Source organism: Panthera uncia (genome assembly GCF_023721935.1).
Source record: "Panthera uncia isolate 11264 chromosome A1 unlocalized genomic scaffold, Puncia_PCG_1.0 HiC_scaffold_17, whole genome shotgun sequence".
NCBI classification, from domain to species: Eukaryota; Metazoa; Chordata; class Mammalia; order Carnivora; family Felidae; genus Panthera; species Panthera uncia.
This window is the reverse complement of record NW_026057577.1, coordinates 103,231,988-103,245,239: the sequence shown is the minus strand read 5'-3', so window position 1 is coordinate 103,245,239 and position 13,252 is coordinate 103,231,988. Positions and strand designations below refer to the sequence as shown.

Genomic DNA, 13,252 nt, shown 5'->3' with positions numbered 1-13,252 from the left:
ACCAGATAACTGAATGATACAAATCTTAGTTCTCTCCTGTTTCATATCTCACTGCACAGATGTTCTGTACTATTCCATGTATGGGTAGGGCAGCCCTAGCCTGAAACCATGAGCTAAGAAAAATGATCTCATCTTTGGTCAGAGACACGCAATGTGATTTTATTGCATGATGCACAGAGACTCCCAAAACGTGTTAGCTCAAACCTACTGGATTCCAGAGGTGCAATGATGGGTCAAGGACTACAACAGAGGATTCAACTTCCCTGAGGATCTTAGCCCTCCTTTTGACAGTCTGGCCTGCAGCCTTCAAGAATATAAATGGCTCTAGCAGATTCTGGGCCCCAAATCCAACTTTAATTTACTGGTGACCTCATGGCTTTTAGGAGTATTACACAGGACTTATCTGGAATTCACTCTTTCCTACGCCCTTTCTTTTATTGGATAAATCTGATGATCATGCTGATTTCTTGGATCCTTTTATCTAGAAAGGAATTTTTCTGGAAGTACTTAGTATTTTTTTAATCAAATCAAGAGAGATGCCCAGGACTCTACAAATAACTTGTAAGCATATAATCTCAATATACTTTCTTGATAAATTAGTGATGGTTTTGTTAAAATTTTTCCTAATTTTTATGAAATACTTTAATTGACTCTTACTTCATTGGTTAATCACAAAGATTGTTTAGATTTTGGATTTGGGAAGTTGTGATTTCTGTTTTCTACCCCAAAAAGAGTGGCATTTTCTTCACTTTCTCCAAATCTGCTTTCCAAAAGTGATTTCAAAATGTGAACTTATTCTTAACTATTTAATTCAATTCTGCATGTGAACTTATGAAGCAGTGAGGAGGCCAAAGACATGGGGAAATGATGGAAAGTGAAGTAAATCTTAATACAATTTCTCAAAAAAAAAAAAAAAAAAAAAAAAAAAACCCTGCAATTTAGTAGAAGTCTGCCTAAGTAGCCTTATAGGAACTGAACACGCTACCAATTATCACTGTATTTTTAGTTTAAAGGCAACAAACATAAAAAATTATGATACTCAGGCCCATCCCTGATAAAAGGAGACTCATACTACATGTCTAAGTGTGTCAAAGTTATAGGACAAACGCTAAAGGAAATATGTTATACCCCCTATCTGAGTGAGTATTCCTTCATAACAACCTGGAAGGCCATGTTTGATTTTAGAATACTTGGACTCTTCAAAGTTCTACTCAAGAGCTTGGTGGCCCAGGGAGGCTAGCTCTATCATGTGCTGTAACCCTTCTTCTTCCATCTCTGGCTCAGCACCTCAAGGGGCCCTGAACACATATAGGAGCACTCCAGCCCTCATGTTCAATCTCCTTCCTCATCCTCTACAAACAGCCTCTTTGTCCAACTCTCAAGACTAGGAGACACATACACTAGGAGACACCCTGGGAAGGGAGACCCAAATGAGACACCCATGTGAGCTTTGGAAAGTGACTCAGGGCTCTTGGGGCATCAACTTCCTGGGTGCCAAGAACTCTCAGTGTGATCTAAATAGGGTGTGCATTTTCTAGGTGGCAAACATGGGCCTCTCATTCCATAGGGAGTGGTAGGACTGGGGGAGGGTCATACTGAAGCCCCCTAAAGAGCAGAGTCCAGAGGACCCTCTTAACTCAGTGGTACTAGATATTCAGCCACATTCTGAATCAATGAGAAAACTGAGCATCCTATATGGTTTAGAACTAAGTAGTTTACAGTTTCCAATTCTCTAAAATTTGTTTATCTACACACTCAGTGTTGCTCACCCTCCATCTACTTCTCAATCCCCAAAAGTCCAGATTCCACCCACTATCAATGGTTTTTACTTTTGCACACATTATTCCCTCTTCTGTAAATAACTCTGACCTCCCACCATCTGCGTCCTCTGATAACTCCTCCTTATTCTGAAAGACTTAGTTCAGGGCAAGCACCTTCTCTAGGACACCTTCCATGAGTTCATTTCTGATTCCTTGGGACAGCCATTCCCCTCCTCAGTGGTACCAAAGTAATCCTCCTTAGATCACTACATTGCACTCCATCCTATTAAATTTTCATTATAACTTCTGCCCCCACCCCAGTTCTGAGCTTCTCTGACAAGTTGTATATCTGTTTGTATTCCAGAGCCAAACACCCAATACATGCTTGTTAAAATGAACTAAACTCAATCCATAGTGCTATCTTTTCAAATGCAACCTCAACAAGGCTTTCCCTCAACCTGTTCTAAAATAGCATCCTTTTCAAGCTCTAGCCCCTAGCCCTTATTTTTTATACCATCAAATACTTTACATTACATTATATATTTATCTTCCCCATCCAGGATATGAGTTTCACAAAGGCAGGGACTTTGTTTATATTATTGACTGCTGAATCCACAGTGCCTAGAATAAGCAGGCATTCAATAAATGTTGGATAAGTAAATGAATGCACTAAACATGTTTGAAATATTTCAGCTTCCTAAAGCTTCAATTCATTGTATATCATTTTGTCAATTCACCTACCACTGTTATTATCATTTCCTTAATAACTTTACTTTAAATTGATTCACAATTTCATTTAATTAAAATTATTTTCAAAGGAAACTACACACAGAAAACCAGTAAACTAAAGACACCTGGGTGGCTCAATTGGTTGAACCTCTGACTTTTGATTTAGGTTCAAGCCATGATCTGATCAGCTCAGTGTTGTGGGATCCAGCCCCATGTCAGCTTAAGATTCTCTCTCTCTCTCCCTCTGTCCCTCCCCTGGTATCTCTCTCTTTCTCTCTCTTTCTCTCTCTCATTCTCTCTCTCTCAAAAAAAAAAAATAGGTATATGATGATTCAATTGAAACTGTCTGTGTGTCTCCCAAAATCATTGTATAGACCAGCACTGGTACACACACTTACCACGCTTTGGGAAACGGTGTTGACTTGATCAAACAGACCTTCGATTCCCAACCGTGCCTGATCACAAAGTATGTTATGCATGCTTTTCACCTACTACTGAAAAATATCCACAACCTGAAAAATTTAGTGCCTACACCCTAAGCATTTCTCTGTCATGGAAGCTTCAAAGGCTCAGCCCAAATACCACGCTTCTCAGATTGCAGTGAATGAACCTCAAGCACACACAAGAGTTTTTCTGTTTCATTTTCTCTTTGAAAGAAAAAAAAATTCTCACAGAAAAAGAAACACAATGAAAGAACCATATTGACAGCTCTTACCCAGAGACTCAACTCTGAGATTTATCTATGTTGTGGCCTGAGACACTGGCAATTTCTGAGTCTGTGTGATGCCCCAGAATAGGAAATAAGGCCAAGTCATTCCAAACAATGGAGTGATAATTTCAAAAAATATTAGTACTTATAATCAGTTTCCATAAGAAATCCCAAATTTTCTTCACTTTTCAACAAACCCAGTACTCTTCTTTAAGAGCCTTTCAAAATTAGTTGCAACGTTCAGTTTTTTAGAAAACTCCTTACATCTAGTTGAAAGATCAGTCTTCAAACCTTCTCTCTCTTGGCTAAGAGGGAACATGGGATGTTTTCAGTTACAGGAAAGAAATTTTTCCAAGCATTCGTGAGAAATTGGCGATTTTTTTGCCTCTTAAAATGGTATAACTATACACAAATATTTTAAATCTATTCCAAGTAGCTAGTCTTCAAGATTATAAACAGACAGAGAATCAGTATGTTCCAACGTTGACATGGTAAAAGAGAAAACTAAGTTCAGCAGTCACTGATGGCTTCAAAAGTATGCTATCTGCTGATCCAGAGTGGATTTTTTTCTTCCTTATTTGAAATGAAACCCAAAGATTTAATAAGAAAGAAAAAACAACCAACACTTTGTTTGCCACTATAGACATACATGTATGAAAATATGCATTAAACTTTTATTATAAGAATAACAATATCCAACTCTTTTCCTACTGTTTTGCTGTCCTACTGTTTGCTTTTCCTGCTGTTTTGCTACAGAAAGCCCTTCATACATCACTAGCATTTTTGAGAGACAGTACTGTGGAGAGAAGCAGTTCTCAAATGTGGTCCCATGGAATCCTGGAGGTCATGGAGTCTCTTCTAGGAGGCATGTGAGGTCAAAACTATTTTCCCAACGATATGACTGTGCTGACATTTGCAGGAAAGGTGCGAAAGCAATGATGGGTAAAGCAATAATGAGGGCTTAGCGAGAATCAAGATAATGGCACCAAATTCTACTTGGTAATCATTGTATTCTTCACTGCCTTGAATTCACAGTAACACAAACACACACACAATGTAAAAACCATTTCCTTTAAGAATATTCTGATGAAGTAGTAAAAATTATTAATTTATTAAACATTATTAAAATATAATATTTTACTGTATCTCAACCCCTCTTACATCTTAATATTCTGTGAGCCTAAATGGGAAAAACAAATAAAGCTTTCTGCTGCATGGTCAGGTACAGTACTTGTGCAATTGTTTGAATTGTGAGCTGAACCAGTTGTTTTTTGGCAGAACACCATTTTTATTCGCAAGTACAACCGACAAACAATGGTTATTCAGACTTGGATGCTTGGCAGCCATCTTTTCAAAAATGAGCAAAGTGAGGATGTCACTTGAAGAAAAACAACTGACAATCATGTATTGCCAATGACAAAATTCAAGTTTTCAAATGAAAATTGGAATTTTGTGAAACCTATATCTAGGACTATGAGCTTGACAGCTTACTAAAAACTTTTCTGCTGAGATTTTGATATTAATAAATATGATTTTTTAATAGTGTACAATAAAATATGTCACGTAACTCAGTGAACATAACTCAGTAAATCAATATTTTCCAAATAAACAATGCATGATGTTACAAATTCATGATAGCTAAAAGATCCATTCAAAGTGAAAGATATACCAATGGATTTTAATATAAACGGTACAAAAAATTCATTGATATGGTCTCAGAAACAACACTTCAACTAACTCTTAAGAAACTACCACTTGTCAAGTTTTAATGTAGTATCAAAGAATGTTTACAATTATCTAAAAAAAATTATTAAAATACTCCTCTTTTATCTAACTACACGTATTTATAAAGCTGGATTTTCTTCATATACTTTAGCCAAATAACACATAGCAACCTACACAGAAGCAAATATGAGAAGCTTGTTTGCTATTAGGTCAGACATTAAAGAAATTTGTAAAAAATGTGAAATAATGCCAGTCTTCTCACTAAATATTTTCGTTGCAGAAAATAGAGTTATTTCTGATTTTAAAATGTTATTGATGTTAAAATGTGATGGGTTTGGTATTGTCTCTTTAAAAGAATAATAAATAAATATTTTTAAAATTTCTCATGTTCATTTATAATACACTGGACATGGCATAAGCTACACAAACAGAAATTCTTTGGAGCCTCAATACTTTTTTTTTCCTTAAGAATGTAAAGGGGTCCTGAGCACAAGGGATTTAAGAAGTGTTGTAGCATTGAAAAGACTGGAATCTGTAGTTAAGAGAAACCCACAAATTATAATACAGCCACTCATTGACTATGTGACCCCTTGCACAAGTCATTTCATTTCTCTGAACCTCAGTCTCCTTATCTGTAAAAGTAAAGATATTTCCCCATCTCACGGGGCTATTATGAGAATCCCATGAAGTACATGGCTACACTGTCCTTAACACACAATAAATTCTTCAAAATTACTAGCCACTGATATCACCTTCATCTTGTCCTTGTTGGCCAACTAATTAAGTTGACACTTGTGAGAGCTATTTGGATTTTGAAGGAGAGCAGAAACTGCCCCCAAAAGAGAGATGAGGGTGATCTCTCAATACTACCAGGCCATGCTCTTCCTACCAACTGGTACTAAAGGAGAATAAAAGCCAAGAAAGGGAGAAAACTCTATCACTTCCTGAGGCCACCTAAGTTATCTCCATTATGAATCACTAGCTTGTGTGTGTGTGTGTGTGTGTGTGTGTGTGTGTGCGTGTGTGTGTGTAGCCCAAGGTGGATGCTCACAGTAGAGTAAACCAATCACTTCTAATCCACTTTTTTGATAGTCTTGGGGTTCAAATGCAATTGACATATGTGATCTTTGAGACTTTTGCCATGGTCTTAGGGAAAGACAATTAGCCCTGTAGAATGAGGCAAGACACACACACACACACACACACACACACACACACAAATCTTTTCCTCATTTTCCATTTATTCTTTAAGTCCTGTGGGACAGGTACATAAACTACAAAAATAATCATTTCTCTATTTTCCCGTATTACTTTTTTCCATAATTTGAAAACATAAAGCTCTTTCCACTGGCTGCCTTTCTAATTCTTCTTTCTATTCTTGTTCCAGTGCAAAAAGAATTTGCCAACGAGAGTGCTATAAACAGCCATGCCCTCACTGAAAAAGGCAATATGCCGTCAGCCTGACATATACCTCGCTTTTCCGCTCATTGTCAACACTGTGATTGATGGTGTAGTTCATTAATGTAGGACGATTGTCAGCTTTTCCTGAATAAATATAAAAAGAAACAAAGAAATCCCCACCCTTTTCAAGCCAGAGTGAATTATTTCCTATTTTCCAGGCTTAGGTTTAAGGATCCATAGCACATTCATCTCAAAATACATAATGAACATACCCTTTAATACAAGAAATTTTAGGTTGGGTTCAGGGCTGAAATATTTTAGAGAAATAGGAAAAAAAGGAGGAAAGAATGCTGTTCAAAAGGATGAAGCAATTTTGGCACCTGAAATTGTACTCACTTTAAAGCAATATTTCATCTTTAATATACATAGTCATGTAAAATGCAAGAAATTATCACCTTTGGAAACCTGTAAAGTAAAAATGATCTGTCATGTGCTAAGCTGCACGTAACAAGAATCACAAGGAAAGAAAGCAATGGAGTGGATGGATAGTTAGCAGACTGATTCATGGCTGGATAGGAAAGTTGACTAACGTCAGTCCACATCAAAAGGAAGTTTTATGGAAATAACCAAAATAGATTCTCCTTTCTATTTACTTACTTATAATGCAACTTACGAATGTTTTCATTGCCAGACACATTTACATATATAAGCTGAAGAAAGGTAAGATGGTTACCTCTTGGTCACATTTGTCCTTTTATCAGAAGGCATTGCCTCTGTGACTTTCCTCTGCTCTGGCATCCTTATCTTTCTGCCTGTTTGAACTGTCCTAACTGGGTCTTTGCTAACTCCGATAGTCACAAGATCAACAAACACTATCGGGCGTGTCTTGCTTTTAGCTTTGGTGTACAAAAAGCAAAAACCGAAACAAAAACATCCTTGTCCATATGGTGCTCACAAGTTGATGAACATACAGCATTTCACTCTGGGCATTCTGTTCCTGTGCAGATTTTCTTGGGTGGTAATGTGCTAATGACAATAATAATTTATTCTGAAGATGTGCTAAGTTTCTTGAGTTGAATTGTGAAGTATTTTGAATACCACTGGAAGGCACGGGAAACTGAGAACTGTAGGAAAAGCTGGCACTCTGCCACCACTTGAAGATTATAATCTGATTGTAATAGAAGGTGATTATTGAAGACTAACCAGAAGACCCTGGATGATTTCTTCTGAAAATGACAGCTTGCCTCTTAGAGTACATATGCAGGGCTCTGTTTTCAGGATGTTCTAACTTTTAATAATGTAGGTAAAGGGACTTGAACTCTTAACAGCAGCTGACAGTGAGCACTGACTATATGCCAGGCACAGTTATCTCATTCAATCCATGCTCCAACTGTTAGGTCTTAGCTATCATTACTCCCATTTTAAAGATGCGGAAGACAGGACTCAGATTATGTAAGTGACTTATTCAAGGTCACATGTGAGCAAGTGGTACTAGCAGAATGCTCACCCAACTCTTTCTGACTTCAGAGCCAGAATCGTGAGCATGAAAATGTGTGACTTCTGAGCAAGTCTGAAATGTTGGGAGGGTTTGTATTAAGGAAAAGAGCAATCTGCACTTGGCTTTAAAATGCTTCTTGAACTGATATCTATTTGATTTCTCATTTCCTTCTCACCCTAACCACATTAAGTCAGCAGAGCAGATATTTTGTTCATTTTACAGATGAGAAAAAGAAAGTCCAGAGAGGTTAAAAAAAAAACTGCCTTGAGGCTCAACAGCCATGACTACAAGAGCTGGGACCAAAATTTGGGTCTTCCCATACACCATTACTTTGCTATAAGGTGGCAAACCAGAAAAGCAAACAAACGAATCATCAAAGCCTATCAAAGTCATTCAGTGGAAAGGTAGCTGTTGCCATACTTCATTTTGCAACTGCGTAGCTGGTCATATAAAAAATGCAGGGTTTCCCTACTAGCAACCAAGTGCTTTGGGATTCTCCAGATCCCCTGTGTGTCATGTTATCACAATGGCTTCAGTTGATGGGACCCTGGACTTCCCAGGATGTGGGAAGGCTCTAAGGGTCCTGAGAAGTTTGAGGGGGAAGCAGTAAAACTGCTTAAAATCAACAACCAAACCCAACACAGTGTAAACTCTTCCATAAGTAGCCAATCAGCAATATATCTGCCCGTACTTCTTAAGTAGTCACAGCAATACTTCCAGCATGTCAGAGAATAATAAAAATCAGTTGTGGGAAATGAGAAATTTTAAAGAAGAAAAAGTGCACTCCTACAAACTCCAGGCTTTACATGTCACAGGGACCCAGAGACTACAATACAAGGGCTCCCATAGCTTCACAGTAAATTAAGATGGATGAACTTTTTTGGAATTTATCAGGGCCAGGCCTTGACATTCATCCAGAACACCCTCCAGAGGAGGAGGTAAACTACAAAGCAGTACATTTTCAGTCAAATCTCATAAGTGTCCCTAACTGATAATGCTCACCTTTAGAATTTTATGATGCCAGAGAGTGAAACTTCACCTACTATCTCTCTGACTTCAAGAATCCAACTCACAGTACTTCCCAATCTTTGTGCCCTTCTCCTAAATATTAACAATTGGGACAGTGTGTGCACTTTCTGGTTCTTAAAGACGTGTTGAGTTGTAGGCCAATGAGGAATATAATGAGCCAACACCGATAATGTACATAGAATGGATTTATTCTGTATTCCAAAGGACTCTTCCTTCCTATTTTCTCCCCAGCAAATTGAAAATTATATTTGTAACCTGATTTTAAAGCACTCTAAATGTGCATTTCTCAGAGCTATTAACTGAGTTTGGATAGTGTTTTATATTTCTTTCCTGTACATTTATTATGGGACATCCAAGACAGAGAAGAAATTAAAGATCAAGGAATATCAGAGTTGTGCGTGCTTTTGTCTCTTCTGCATAAAAGGAAACAGAACATCAACTTTCAAAATCAAACATTAAAAAATTATGAAGCTAAAATGCAGTGGTTCCTCAGCCTTTTATGGGCTGTAGACCCTTGTGAGAATTTAATAAAAGTCTCTCCTTAGGAAAATGTCTGTTACTTAGTAAAAAAGGTTCCATCCATTGTAAAAGTTTCACTGCTCCTTGTCCCCCGAAATATAGTCTTGAATTGCCCATAGGATAAGAATCCCTGAATTATAATCCCCAAAACCATGAAAAATCAGTTCATCTAATTGACTTGTCCTCTGTGTTAACAGTTACAGATGGCATTCACGGCTTAGCATTGCAAGCACAGTGGCTATTTAAGTTTTACTGGAACCCATACCTCCTGACCCCTCTCTTCCTCTCTTCTTCACTGGATGCATTACTCAGTTTATGCATGATTGTTTAAAGGAGAATTGAATTAGAAACACTGTCTAGAGAGCTGTTTTTGCATCTCTGCCATTTAAGATGCAGACCTTGAGAGAGGGGGTTTCACCATCAAGAGAAAACAGTGTGCATTCTCAGGGCAATCAAACCAGAAGGGTCACACTTCCAAGAGATAACTTGGGCTGAAAAGGAAACCAAGTTCCTCAGGAAGCTCCGTGACACCACAGATGAATTGTGTAATGAATTGCACTGGGGGGTTTAGTAGGGCTGACACTGTACGTCCTTCACCATTGTCCCAGCGTGGTGGCAACTGTGTCCATTTTTACAATCTAATTTTACAATAGATTAACTTGGAAAAGGCTGGAAGGCAAAGAGGCCGTATGGGGCATATGAATGGAACCAACCAATTCAGTCATTAGTGAGTGCAGCACTTTGATTCTTAGAGAATCAGAGAGAGAGAAGAGTAAGTACACCAAGAGCCACAATCATCAAATCACAAAGCAGCCAAGGACTCCATTTCAGGTAAACACTACTTTTAATGCTGCCTAAAAGTTAGGTTTGCAATTTCGCAAACTCATACAAACAGTCGTAGTCATGCCTAAAAAGGCCTCTCTTGGGTTCTCACTGGTGAGGAAATTCAAACACTGAATCCATTTGTCAGACACACAGCCAACTATGCCCAACACATAAGAAAGTTTGGCTCCTAAAGGAAGTAGGAAAACAACTCCAATTTTCTATTCTCTATTAAGAGAAGGTTTCTGCCTAACTTGTTCTCTGCCTTATAAAGCTGTAGAAATGAGTCTGACTCGCAGAATTCTATTTTTAAAAACTCTTCCTATTTACATATGCTTTACTTCTCAAAAGAATGTCACCTTCCTATTAATGCAACAGTTAACAAAAGCAGTGTCAGAAACGTGCCATTGGTGGGGGCTTTGTTTCTCACTTGCCATGTTTTGATTGGGATCTGTGTTAATTCATGTACCCTCATTGTGACACAACTGAAAATTATCATTGTCAATACAGTTTCCTAACAATCTCAGAACCCAGGCAATTAGGTATAAATAAGTCATTGTCGGCAAAATAAAGAATGCCGTCTAATGTCTCTGATGAATAAAAGAAACAGCTGGAAGAGGAAGGACAGAGCACAGAGAGAGAAAGAGAAAATGGACCCAGAACTTCATTATGGGCTCCAAGTAAAAGGAAAAACTTTATATGACAAAATAAAGACATTCAAAAAAATAAAAAAAATAAAAACATGCTTAGAAAATCATTATCCAATATGTTTTTAAGCTAGCTCCTAAAACAGCTTTTCCGAAATAGTTTTGGATGACTGTTTATATGTTAAAATCAACATTTAAATTGTGCTACAAAGCTTATTGTGCACTACATAAGCAGTTCTAAGACCTCTAGAACAACATAGCTTTGGGTCTAATCCACTGAAAACACACTGTCCGCACATGAAAATTATGTTCGCTTTGGTTGGGAAAAAGTGAGGAATGTGCTTGTCTCCAAGTTAGGAGAAGGTCAAGAAAGCATTTTTAAAATATACTCCTCCACGAATGACCAAGTAGTCAGGGCCCCTTCATGCACCTGAGAGGTTTGCCAGCCAAAATGCAGATCAATTCCTGAAAGAAGCATTCATACCTTAAATATGCATTTATGCTCCCCCCAACAAGATGCACAGTTCCAACTTTTTTTTTCCAAAATTAGGAGTTCAGAAATGAGGGGAGTGGGAAACACATAAGTTCTGTTTGCTTAAACCAATGGCAAGTATCATAAGATGTTAAGGAAAGAAAAACCTTAGCAATCAGATAGATCCCAGTTACACAACAAATGTGAGCATTGATTTTGCAGATCACTTTCTCCAAATTGGAAAGCAACTCTCTGCCACAAAATTCAATGAGGACAACGAACCATTTAATAATGACACAAGAGATACATTTTATTCTGTAATCTGTAAGAACTGCTTCATGTTCATTACCTTTCAGAATATTATTTCACCATCTGAAACTCATCAGATTTCCACATATATGAATAGGGTTTATTTCTTCTAAAATAAGCAGTACCAACCAAAAATAAAATAAAATGAGATCACTAGAAGCATAAGAAGTCAACTTTTTGATCCAAGAATTCCATGTCTAGGAATCTATCCTAAGACTGTAATCAAAGCAGCAGTAAAAGGTGTTCATCAAATTGATATTTATGGCCATGAAAACTAGAAATAACCAAATATCCAATAATGAGAGAATGGTCAATAAGATACTAAATTACTATTAAAACATTTTCCAAAAGTGCCTAGATGGTGTAGGAAAATTCTCATGACATCATATTAATTAGAAGTTATAGGATTCAAAGTATTATATACAGATGATCAGGTTTTATTTGTTTGTAGTTAACCATTCTCCTCAGTTAATGGCACATGATAATCACCGGAATCTTGTGTGTGTGTGAACATATATATACACACACACATATATACTTTTTAAAATTTTTTTTACGTTTATTCATTTTTTTAATGTTTATTTATTTTTGAAGGAGAGAGAGACAGAGTGTGAGTGGGGGAGGGGCAGAGAGAGAGGGAGACACAGAATGTGAAGCAGGCTGCAGGCTCTGAGCTGTCAGCACAGAGCCCGACGCAGGGCTTGAACTCACAAACCGCGAGATTATGACCTGAGCCAAAGTCGGACACTCAACCGACTGAGCCACCCAGGCACCCGATGTTTATTCATTTTTGAAAGACAGAGAGACAGAGTGTGAGTGGGGAAGGGGCAAAGAGAGAGGAGACACAGAATGTGAAACAGGCTATAGACTGAGATGTCAGCACAGAGCCCGATACAGGACTCAAACTCACAGACTGCAAGATCATGACCTGAGCCAAAGTCGGACACTTAACCAACTGAGCCACTCAGTTGCCCCTACACACATATACTTTAGTTAAAAAAACAGGAAAAAAGAGATAGATGAGAAAGAAAGTTTAAAAAAAAAAGGAAAAGAAAAAAAAAGAAAGGAAATATATTCCAAATGCATATCTCTGGGTAGTGACACTAATGAATTGCTTTAGCTTCCTTTTTAAAGTTTTCCAAAAATTCCAGGTTTTTTATAACATGTAATATCAGCAAAAGGACACTTGAAAGAAGTCAAAATGGCTTTTATCAGTCTAAATTCTAATTAACCTGATTTCTTTTACACTTAAGGAATGTACAAGGCCAGCAGTAGAAGGTGATTTCCACACTGGGTCCAAGGCACTCCAGGAGTCTGAGGGCCACTGAATGGCTGAGCGGGGAGGCCTAGCCAGTAGAATGATACCCCAGGCTCATTTTCTCCTTAATTACAGAAAGTTTGCCTTTATCTATTCTCTCTATATTTTTAATTCGCTGTCAAGTCAAACCCTTTTCAACTTATAGATGAGGAAACCACCACCCAAAAAAGTTAAAGGTCTTGCCTAGCATCACATAGCTTGTTAGTAGAAGATTTCAGATTAAAACTCAAAGATCCTAACTCAGTTGATCCTGTGTCCACCACAGGATGTGGTTCTGTCTGTCCAAGGCAGAGCACATGTTGTCAGCTAATTGC

General features: G+C 37.7%; 1 protein-coding gene across 2 annotated transcripts in view; it reads right to left on the bottom strand.

Moving 5' to 3' along the window:
* The window catches only part of EBF1 (EBF transcription factor 1), a 389,099-nt gene that overhangs the window by 288,431 nt on the left and 87,416 nt on the right, over window positions 1–13,252 (bottom strand). The gene's annotated exons all lie outside the window — the stretch shown is intronic.